Source organism: Capsicum annuum, chromosome 3, assembly GCF_002878395.1.
Source record: "Capsicum annuum cultivar UCD-10X-F1 chromosome 3, UCD10Xv1.1, whole genome shotgun sequence".
Taxonomy (NCBI): Eukaryota; Viridiplantae; Streptophyta; class Magnoliopsida; order Solanales; family Solanaceae; genus Capsicum; species Capsicum annuum.
The window spans coordinates 41,055,531-41,067,534 of record NC_061113.1 but is presented as its reverse complement, the minus strand read 5'-3'; positions in this window follow the sequence as shown (position 1 = coordinate 41,067,534).

Below are 12,004 nucleotides of genomic sequence, written 5' to 3'. Positions count from 1 at the left end.
TTTTATTATTAAAAATAAAAAGTATGGCTAATATTTTCTTAAAGGTTGAGAAACAAAAGAATATCAAGTCCTAAGTATTATTATGTACTGATACAATTTAAATTGCCTCCGAACTTTTGGATGGATGCTCATGATGAAGTTAGAGATGTTTGACGACTCCTTAATGCTATCAAAAGGTTTCATATGAGGGAGATTACCTTCAAGGAGTATCCAGGAGCCTTGGCAAGGTCAAATAGAAGCAAGAGGGACATGCGTGTCGCATGCGTGAGCAGGTCAAAGGCAAGTCTAGGGCAGCTCATTCCAGTGTCACTGCATGCCACATGCATGAGCAGGACAAGGGCATGTGCCCAATTTTCTAATATTAGTCACTTTTAAGCCTATAAGTTGCAATAATTAACTCTAGACTAGAAATAGGAGTTCTGTTCCATTTTCTAGACCAACTTTGATGCTAATGAACTATTACTCTCTTGTGAGTGTGTGTGAGCTTGAATTAGCTTACGTTCGATTTTCTAATGATCAACATATGAGTTAGGTGCCTTATTTGGATATTGAATAGAGGATTAAGGGTCTGAAATACCCTTTGTTTGGTTTCAATTCATTTTTTTGTGTCTATCTTTACTTGCTTCACTCTAATCTTTTATCTTTCGTTTCTTCGCATCTTAGTTTAGTTTTTATTTTTGTAGTTTGTTCTGTGTCATTTAGTATCAAAGAAAGGATTAAATTCGTTCCTATGAGTCTAGTCTTGGGTTGGATATCTTGAATTTTTTGTTTTTGAAATACCTTTTGTTTGCTTTCAATTCAATTCTTTGTGTCTATCTTTACTTGCTTCAATCTATCCTTTTATCTTTCATTTCTTCGTATCTTAGTTTACTTTTCATTTTCGTAGTTTGTTTTGTATCATTTGGTATCAAAGAAGGCTTAGACTCGTTCCTATGAGTCTAGTCTTGGGTTAGATATCTTGAAAAAAAAATTAAAAAAAAAGTCCCCAAAAAAACACTTTTTAGAGAAACCCCCCCCCCCCCAAAAAAAAAAATTGTGTTTTTAAGTCTTTATTGTTGTTTTTACATTAGAATTGTTCCATCTAGTGATGATTAGGTTGAAACTTGGTTATTTGATGTATTTGGAAGAGTGTTGAAGAAGGCCTTCTATTGTTGAGCTTGTCCTTAAAGAAAATAGTGTAGTTGGTCCTTAGATCTTGCTCATTTGGTGTTGATTTGTGGGTCGAAAAGTGTTTCCCACATCAAAAGACCCCTACATCTAAGTTGTGGTGCTATTTGGAGAAGTTTCAAAATTTCACCATTTTTGTATTCTTGAAATTTGAAGAAACTAGCAAGTGATAAAGTTGAGGCTTAAATTTGTTTGTAATGAGCTTGAGAGGTTGAAAGAAGTGTGGGTTCCAATGTCATTGCATTCCGAGCAAAAATGAAATAGCTGAAAATTTTAGTGTTCATTGTGTTCTTAAAGGCCTTCATATCTTCAAGAGTGAAATTCAGTCCAAGAGTGTTGTTTAATCCAAGAAAGAGAAAGGAAAAAGCAAAAAAAGTGTTGGTATAAAGCATATCCCAAAGGACTCGAAGAATATTCCAAGAGAGAAAAGCAAAAGAGGCCCACAAAGGAGAAAAATTTGGCCATTCCCAGGTGAACTTCCTGGGCATCTGCGCCCCATCTGCTCACATGGATCACTCTATCAAGAGTGGCACCTGCCTTGACCTGTGAAGTGGCACCTGCGAGGGCATGAGCCCATCTGTGGCCACAACTCATCAAATGCATATTAGGCACTCCAAAATTGTTTTTCACTCAAGTCCCATCATCCTAATTCCTTTTATCTATTCTTAATCCCTTTTCTTATTTCTTAAACACTAATTAACAACTAGTAATTGATCTATTAGTTGATTAATTAGTTTTAGAGTCTGTTTTCTTTCTTGTCCGTTTCTTGTGTGTTTTTCTCTTTTGTTTACGTTGCTCTTTCTTGATTCAAGTGTGTTAGTTTTTTAGTTTTATTTTCACATTCAAATAAGAATCCATTCCGATCATAAACCACGATTGATACCACGTCTTCCAATTAGAGTACAAACGATCTTTCAACACTAGCAATGCCAATTGAAAGCAAAGACAAAAGTGTGTATTTTGAGGGATTGTGAGGTTGATTTCTTAACTCTAACTTGTTTGTTTTTTATATTTAATATTTCTTTTGTTAAGTATAATAGCTCTGGATGATAACATCCCACAAGCTATGGATAACAATGCTTTAAACTAAATCTTAGCTTCACTTAAGTCCTTAAGTCGAAGAATGGAAAACATGGAAAGCCCTTTATCAAGGAGTATGGACAACTTAGAGGACCGTCTTGATTCTACCAATTCAGCCCCTCAAAACTCTCATGCCTATACTAGTGGACATGCTCGAAACACTTTCCATACAATAACCCCGAAAACCCTCTACTAAATATACTATCCTCAACCACAAACCCATGAACCCCCATCCCACAAACCACTATTTATCCACATAATCAAAATCTCATACATCCACGTACGTCTACTACAACCCAAATGCCACTAAGAAATCCTACAAAACCAAGAACCATATATCTAAATACCCCAAAGACAAAGATAACCATAATCTCCACTTTACCAAAATCTACCACCCCGAGTCCTGGTTAACCACAATCACCAATCCAAGTTAAAATGTAAGGTAAGAGGAGCCTCAAAGGAGAATATGAAGTGATGAATGAGGTGTTCGTGTATGAGAAATTTGTATAGAATAGGAGAGGAATGCAAGGAGAGGATATAGAGGATGGGGAAGAAGATTGGCCAGGTTCCCTATAGAAGAGGAAATTTGGGAAACCAACCATAAGATCAAGGAGATCAATGGGTACAAGGAAATATGGGTCGATACAAGGGTCTTAACTCTATCAAGATCACTCTTTCTACCTTCAAAGAACTAGTGATCCATCGATTTACCTTGATTGGGAAGTATAATGAAATAGGATCTTCCAACTCAATGAGATAGCCAAACACAAGAAATCCATCCATACAATTACTTAATTTGATGGGTGCACTTCTACTCGGTAGTAAACTAAGAGTGTGCATCGAGAAAGGAATTGGTAATCCCAACCTTTTAGATTGGAATGAATTGAGGGCACTTATAAGGGAGAAGTATGTGATGGAAAGGTTTGAACAAAAACAACTTAATAAGCTCTATAATTTGCGTTAGGGATGTAAAGGTAAAGAAGAATACTATGAGGAATTTCAAAACTTGATCCTTCGTCTTGAGATGGTTGAACTACCAAATCATTCATGGCTCGGTGCAAAGGTGGGTTGGACTATGAAATTGTTTATCAATTAGTTTTTTATAAGTTTAAACAAATAGAAGACCTTGTTGAAGCAGCCATTGAAGTTGAGAGAAACAAAAATGCAAAAAAGTCCTTCAATAAGGTTATACCTCTTCTAGTTCATCCAGATGAAATAAGAACAATAATTTCAATAAGTCCTATGAGAAGACGCATATTAAGAAGGCTATTCCAAGGTATCCACCAAAGAATGAATGTAATCAATACTCTCACACCAATCTTAGAGGTATATTTATTTTAAATATCAAGGTTAGGGTCATAAGGCAAGTAAATGCCCCAATCTAAGAAACATAGTATTGGTGGAATATGATGTTTACTTTGTTGGGGATAAGATGAACCAATGAGATGATAGTGAGGAAGAAACCCAAGACGGTGGTGAAGACTTTGGAAGTAAAAGGAAGCTTGCGTAAGGTGAAGGGAACATTAGTATACTGTATACTTAATGGTTTGATGATAAAAGCTTCCCATGAAGATGCTTAGCCTCAAGAAGGAAAGACCATGAATTTTAACTTTATGATGAGACATGATATGTGTAGTGAGGATGAAGTGCTTTGGGCTTATAAAAGGGAGCTTAGTGACTAACCCAAGCCTTGTTGTTTTCTATCTTTGGCACTAGCATTTTGCCAATTTACAAGTTGATGCATTAGAGGGAAAGTCCGCATGGTTCAAGTCTAGAAGGTAAGAGAGCAAACTTAAGTCTTTGCGCCAGACATGTACCTACCCTCTCTTCTTCCTAGTAGTCCTTGAAATCATGATGACATTTACCCTATGGTAGATAATCTCTTTAAGATATTTGACTTCAAATCCTACCTAGATGGTGTTGATATCTCTCAAAACACCTTTTGGAATATCTTGAATATGCATAAAATATATGGCCTTCCCAATTCGAATGACCAATCTATTTGTTGTCTTGAGAAGAGTCTATGGTCCCTACTTGACAAACAACTCTTGTTCCTTGTCCCTTGCCACACTTATGTGGATAGACAAGTTGATCCTCTCTTGGAGAGTTGTTTAAGTGAAAAAGATGTGAGGTGCTTAAGACCCTTGTTCTTACCTTCATATGATCTTGTCCTTAATAGCACCTTAGATGATCTTGACTCATTGTTATTCTATTCTCTTTTCTTATGAAAATAACCATGTTTGTGTTGAGAAGGTCTTGCGTGTAGACATGGCTTATTGTGAAAGAAAGAATAATATACACCCTCATGATTACTTGACTCCATCCTTGGTTGTTCCAATATGTAATGATTTACATGGTAATCTTGTTAACGAAAATGCCTTGGAGGAGTTTCTTGATGTTTTTTTGTAGCTAATCCCTTTATACCTTGAACAATGAGCTATTTTAATTTAACCTAAGGGATGTTTGGTTATATATGAAATTTGTGTCTCCTTGGCATAGAAATGCTAATTAGTGCTAGCCCTCGTGCTTCTATGATGTATTAGTTGTTTGTTATTTTCTTGTACTCTAGGGTTGTAGATTCGAGGATGAATCTCCTTTAAGAATAAGAGAATGATACAATCCTAATTGCCTTTGGACCTTTGAATGGGATGCTCATTAAGTTAGAGGTGCTTGACGACTCTTTAGTGTAATCAAAAGGCGTCAAAGGATGAAGATTACCTTCAAGGAGGGTCAAGGATCCTTGGCAAGGTCAAACAGAAGAAAAAGAAGCGTTTGGAGAAGCACTGGAGGGACACACATACCACATGCGTGAGCAGGTCATTCTAGTATCACCTGTATGCCACATGCGTGAGCAGGTAAAAAACAAGTGCCCAATTTTCTGAAATGGGTCATTTTTGGGCCAATAAGTTGTAATAATTAACCCTAGACTATAAATAAGAGTTTTCTTTTATTTTCTAGATCAACTTTGATGCTAATGAACTATTACTCTCTTATGAGTATGTGTGAGCTTGGATTAGCTTACATTGTGAATCGATTCTCTTGTGGTCAACTTATGAGTTAGGTGCTTTGTTTAGATATTGAATAGAGGATTAAGGGTTTGAATTCTTTCTATCTATCTTTACTTGCTTCAATCTATCCTTTTAGCTTACACTTCTCCATATCTTAGTTTAGTTTTCATTTTCGTAATTTGTTCCGTATCATATGCACACGTCTGATGAAAAAATATATTTATAGATTATATTTGTTTAAAGAAGTCACAATACTAATAATATCACCTCTACATACATAGCAAGTTATAAGTTATATTATTATGTATATGCACATGTTAGTTGAAGTCAATAAATAGTGGGTGTTTTTCTAAAAGTTAAAAGTTTAGTGTAAAATTTAAACTTTTAAAGGTTCTCAAAAAATAAAATTTGACCCAAATACTAATTTTTTTTCTAGTATTTGAGAATTTAAATTATTTGTCAAAAACTTTTACCAAATAATGACAAATTGTATGGTCAAAAATTATTTGCCAAGTTTTTTTTTTTTGAAAAAAATTTACTTGAGAAATCTATAGCCAAATGGGTCCTTAATTTTAGGAAAAGATTTGGCAAAAAATATTTCATTATTCAATTTCTCATTATTTGAAAAATATTTTTGGCAAGTAATTCAAATTTTCAAAAACTAAAAAAAAAGTTTTTGGATCAAATTCTCTTATTTAAGAACTTTTAAAGATTATTTTACCTCAATTTTTATTATTTTATAAAAATATTTCACAATTTATTAATTCCAACTAATATTTATTTATCAATCAACTCCATTAATAAACCTTTTACTAGACTCAAGAATGTAACGGGTCGTTTGGTACATAAACTAAATTATCCTAGTATTATATTCCCTGGACTATTTGATATCATATAGGAGGTGGTATAAAAAGGTCTCATGATTTTTTGGAAAAATTATACCAAGACTAAATTTGGTGTTAGTTTTATACCATATTGGTTGATGGTATAAACTACTTTTGGGATAAATAGAAAAATTGGATGCTCCTTTGTGAGTGGAGATTAGTAGCTCCTACACTGATGTGTGAAATTGTTTACAAGCAAGTCGAAGCTTATAATTATGAGTTTAATTTTTATCATGAAACATGTTTATTATAAAATGATAATACAAAGTTATAAATAATTTTAATAGTTTTTATAATTTATGAGTATAAATCATATTTTTTAAAACCACATATATTTTTCAAAAACTGTGGCCAAACACATGGTGAAACTTCACCCAAAACTTCATTCAAAAATGACTTGTCAAAAATATTTGAGAATCTACTTTCTACCCCTTTAAGAAAATTGTTTATTTTAAAAAAAGTGAAATAATTTTATTTATTTATACTATTAATAAAATACACTTAAAAGTATAATATTTTAGTAGTTTTTTGATGAAGTAAAGTTTTATCTATTTAATCAAGGAGAAGAAGACACACATGTTATGATCCAAACCTACATCTTAAATGTATCTGACACTCAAAATTATAAGTAGCTCGAGAGAATCACTTGGCTTAACATGAAACTAATATAGCTAAACTTTGATAAATATGAAAACTGCAAAACAATGAAAACGGGATAAAGTCTTGAATAAAGGAAAAACACTTTTAGTTTTTAAATAATGATAGTCAACTAAAAGACATCATCAATAGCTAAAATCAACTAATTTCTAATAAAGCCTTTATGAAAAAAGAACCGAATGAGTTTGATGGAACATGTCCCCAAGCTACCTTTATTAAATATTTTAATTATTTATTAAATAAAAAACTAAGAAAAACATAATCAAGTCCTCTATCTCAATGCAAGGAGGACTCCCCACAAGCTGATAGTGGAGAGTAGCATATGCCTGAGTTTGAACGTCAAAATTTTCATCATGAAAAAATATAGCGCAAGAAGAACGATCAATACATGAAATATATTGGCACATAATAAAGCTGAATTGAACAATAAGGGGGCGAATCTAAAAAATAGATCCAAATTAAGGTGGCTTTCAAATTTTAGCCCCAAATAAAAAAGCTTTCTTAAAATAGACTTTACCTATTAACTAATATTTTTTTGGACGAAATTATGCCTATTCAATTGAGTAAATTACATAAATGATCCTCATAATGGATAGCAACTCCATATTTATATCTTTCAACTTTTATTTTTTTCTCTTTCTAATTTTATTTTAATTTTAATTTGTCTTTTCTCTTTTAATTTTTAATTTTTCTCAACCCTTACTTTTTCCCCTCAACTTTTTTTTTTTACTATTATTTTGATTTTTTATTTTTTCTTTCCTCTTTTTTTTTGTTCTTTTTAGTTTTTCTCAACCCTTACTTTTTTTCTTTACACTTCTCAACGTCTACTTTTATAAAAAAAACTTTTTTAATTTTTCTTTGATTTTTATTTTTTCTTTTTTTTTTCGCGACCTTTATTTTTATTTAATCTTTTTTATTTTATTTTTATCAACCTTTATTGTTTTCTTATTCTCTCTCAAATTTTACATTTTCTTTGATTTTTATTTTTTTAATATTTTTCTTCATTTTCTTCTTTTCCGCAATTTTTATTATTTTTGTTCTTTTCTTTAATTTCTTCCATTCAAGTTACGTCTTATGAGCAAGAGCTGACACTATCGCATTATAAAGGCAAGACTTATGACTTTCAAATAAAAAGTTATGTTTCAAAAGCACGAGTTGACATTACTACATTGTATAGGCGAGACTTAGCTCAAGGACTTTCAAATAACAAATTATGCCCCATGAACAAGAGTTGACTCTACTACATTATGTTTTCATTCATGAGATGTTCTAGAACTATTGCCTTAGAGGCAAGACTTAGCTCAAGGACTTTAAAACAATATATTATGCCCCACGGGCAATAGCTGACTCTACCACGTTATGTTTTCATTTATGAGATGTTCTGCAACTATTGTCTTAGAGGCAAGACTTAGCTCAAGAACTTCAAACTATAAATTATGCCCCACGGACAAGAGTTAACTCTACCACGTTATATTTTCACTTATGAGATGTTCTACAACTATTGCCTTAGAGGCAAGACTTGACTCAAGGACTTTTAAACAACAAATTATGCCCCACGGGAAGAAGTTAACTCTACCACATTATGTTTTCACTTCTGAGATGTTCTACAACTATTGCCTCAGAGGCGAGACTTGGCTCAAGGACTTTTAAACAACAAATTATGTCCCAAGGGCAAGAGTTGACTCTACCACGTTAGATTTTCATTTATGAGATGTTCTACAACTATTGCCTCAGAGGCAAACCTTAGCTCAAGGACTTATAAACAATAAATTATGCTCTACGGGCAAGAGTTGACTCTACCACGTTATATTTTCATTTATGAGATGTTCTAAAACTATTGCCTCAGAGATAAACCTTAGCTTAAGGACTTTCAAACAATAAATTATGCCCCACGGGCAAGAGTTGACTCTATCACGTTATGTTTTTATTTATGAGATGTTTTACAACTATTGCCTCAGAGGCAAACCTTAGCTTAAGGACTTTCAAACTACAAATTATGCCCCACGGGCAAGAGTTAAATCTACTATATTATGTTTTCATTTTTGAGATGTTCTATAACTATTGCCTTAGAGGCAAGACTTGGCTCAAGGACTTTCAAACTACAAATTATGCCCCATGGGCAAGAGCTGACTTTATCACGTTACGTTTTCATTTATGAGATGTTCTAAAACTATTGTCTTAGAGGCAAGACTTAGCTCAAGGACTTTCAAACAACAAATTATGCCCAATGGGGAAGAGTTGACTCTACCACGTTATGTTTTCATTTATGAGATGTTCTACAACTATTTCCTTAGAGACAAGACTTAGATCAAGGACTTTCAAACAACAAATTATGCCCCACGGGAAAGAGTTGACTCTACCACATTATGTTTTCATGTCCTAAAATTTGCTTTGATGTCAAAAAAAGAAGACCCCTTTGCAGATTATCTAATTTTTTATTTATTAGCAAAATGAAATAGAAGTTGAGAAAAAAAAAAGATGATCAAACAAAATAGAGACATAAAAAAAGATTGAGAAAAAAAAGCAAGAAAAAAATAGAGATTATGAAAAAAGCGAAGAATTAAAAAAATAAAAATAAGAGGAAAAAATAAAAATAAAGTTTGAAAAAATAAGGGAAAAAAAGAGAAATGATAAAACTAAAACTAATATAAAAATAAAGGTCGAGACAAATGAATTAAAAAAAAAATGAAGAAATAGTTAATGTTTGAGAAAAAAGAAAAAAGAGAAAAAAAATAAAGATTGAGACAAATGAATTAAAACATGAAAATAAAATTAAACAAAAAATAATAAAAAGTAAAAATAATAAAAATAAAAATAAAATTTGAGAGACAAATGAGTATGAAAATAATAAAAAATAAAACATGAGAGACAAATGATAAATTTCCTAAACTGAGGGTATGCAGAAATTGGGTACATAGAATCCTTAGTAAAAGTAAAAGGGATTCAGGTGCATTAAGAGAAAAACAAAAGAAGAAAAAGAAGAAAAGAAAAAAAGAGAAAAAATCATAGGAAAAAAGATAGAATTTGTTGTGAAAATAAAATCGTTGGGGCCCATAAGGAACTGAATATACAAAAAAAGAAAATAATAAAAAAAATATAACATGAAGAAATAGATAATGCTTGAGAAAAGAAAAAGAAAAAACTAAAAGCTCAGAAAAATGAATTAAATCATGAAAATAAAATTAAGAAAAAAATAAAAAAAAGTGAAAATAATAAAAAATATAATTTAATAGATAAATGGGTATGAGAAGTATAAAAATATATTTAAGGTGTAGAGGGACAAAATTTTACTTGTACTATACTTAAAAAGTAAAGAAGGTTATTCTTCAAAGACATTTTTACTTGAGGTCAAATATCTAAAGCCACTTATATTTGGGTTTATGACATGTAATTTCCTGAACAATAAGTTTGTACTAATTGAATGTTGAAACTGAATATGACATTTCAATCAAATCAGAATAAATCGGTGAGCACGAAAATATAATACAAAGATTGTTGACTTTTCTTACAAAAGTTGTAGAACTAAAATAATATAATAAACGGGTCATCAATATCATTAAAACATGTAAAAACTGAATTAAATGACTTTCTGAAAAAAATACTAAAAGTAAATAACTAAAATACTGTCATAGATAAACTTTTAAGTAGCCATCATAAAATAATTTTTAAATAAGAAAAATATCAAGTATTTTTTATTTTTGGTAGGAGTTTGTCTTAATCAACATACACCATGTGAGCATCATAATGACCAACATCTTGCCCATGTTACAAGAGTCATTCCATACCTTGCTAGAGCTTAGAATGAAACTTAGCTAGAGCTTAGAATGAAACTTACTCTATGGATCTATACTAAGCCCTTCGACTAAAAGACGCCCTAACTAAGGACGATCCTATTCTACGATGAAAACATAGTTTTGAGGTATGTGAGCTTAGACGCATACCGTCTTGGCTCTAAATTACCCTCTCAAAACATACTATTTATTTACACTATAAATCTTAAACTTAAGCTAGAAATCATGCCTGGAGTCTTGAGTTAAACTATCATATTATGAAAGTATATTTTTGATGAGCCTGGACTCTAAATTTTTATATGTCATGCTAAATTAAACTTTTAAGATACAAAAGCTTTCTTCACTTCTCAAAACATAAAAATAACATAAAGATTATATGTGAATTTTTCGTGAAAACAAACTTACAGTCTTAAAAAAAATTTCAAGAAAAACCATGAACTAATTAACTAAACATGAAATAAACTTTCAATAATATAAGGATAATTCAGAAAGTTTATTAGAGAAAATCAATAGACATGATTTAGAAATTCAACTAACAAAAAGACTCCAGCTCATAGAATTTCTACTAATAATGATGGAGTTCATCAAGAGATAAATAATTAGACTTAAAGATTTCAATTTTACAAATCTAACATGATTTATGAACTTAAACCGAAATTAAATTTGGTTGTGGACAAGAACGGGGTTTCCACACTGAATGTTTAGTCTTATGTACTTAAATCACTTCAAAGTTTTTAATGAAGGATCCTAGCCTTGAGGAAAAACTTCAAAAATTTGGTTCTTGAAATCTTGGTTGAGTTTTTTTTTTAAATCCTAGGATTATAGTGTAGCATTTCATTAATAATCCATAATAGAGTAATTGAAATAGTTAGAGCTACTTAGAATTTCATGAGAAAAACTTATCTGAGGGCTGGTGTCACAACTTAGGACTAGACCCTAGATGTAATAGGCGCTCGAAACCACTTATAACCTAACAGAACTTCTTAATATTTATCACGAGCATTCTATTAAAGTTGTAGAATAAATATATGCAAAATCATATTTAAAGTGTCTATATAATTAAAGAATTATAAGGAAAACTTCAAATCCACTGTAAATACTGAAAACATCTAACTAACATCAATGTAGGTCTACAAAACCTCTAATATAAGATTAACTGTCTAAGCTGAGATGAAACCTCAACAAATACCATAACTGAAATAGTGTAAAGGGAAAATCTAGATAAAGTTTTCCTTTCGGAGAATAGATGGATCGCCAAGCTGAGGCTATTGCAAGTTCTCATACTGTTGCATAGAACTACGAAAATATGTCTCGAAACCTACATCATAAAAGAATGTAGCATTTGAGATGGTCAACATGTGAAATATTTTGGTATGTAGAACAAGAAAAGAAAAAATCAAATGAAACATGAATAAAT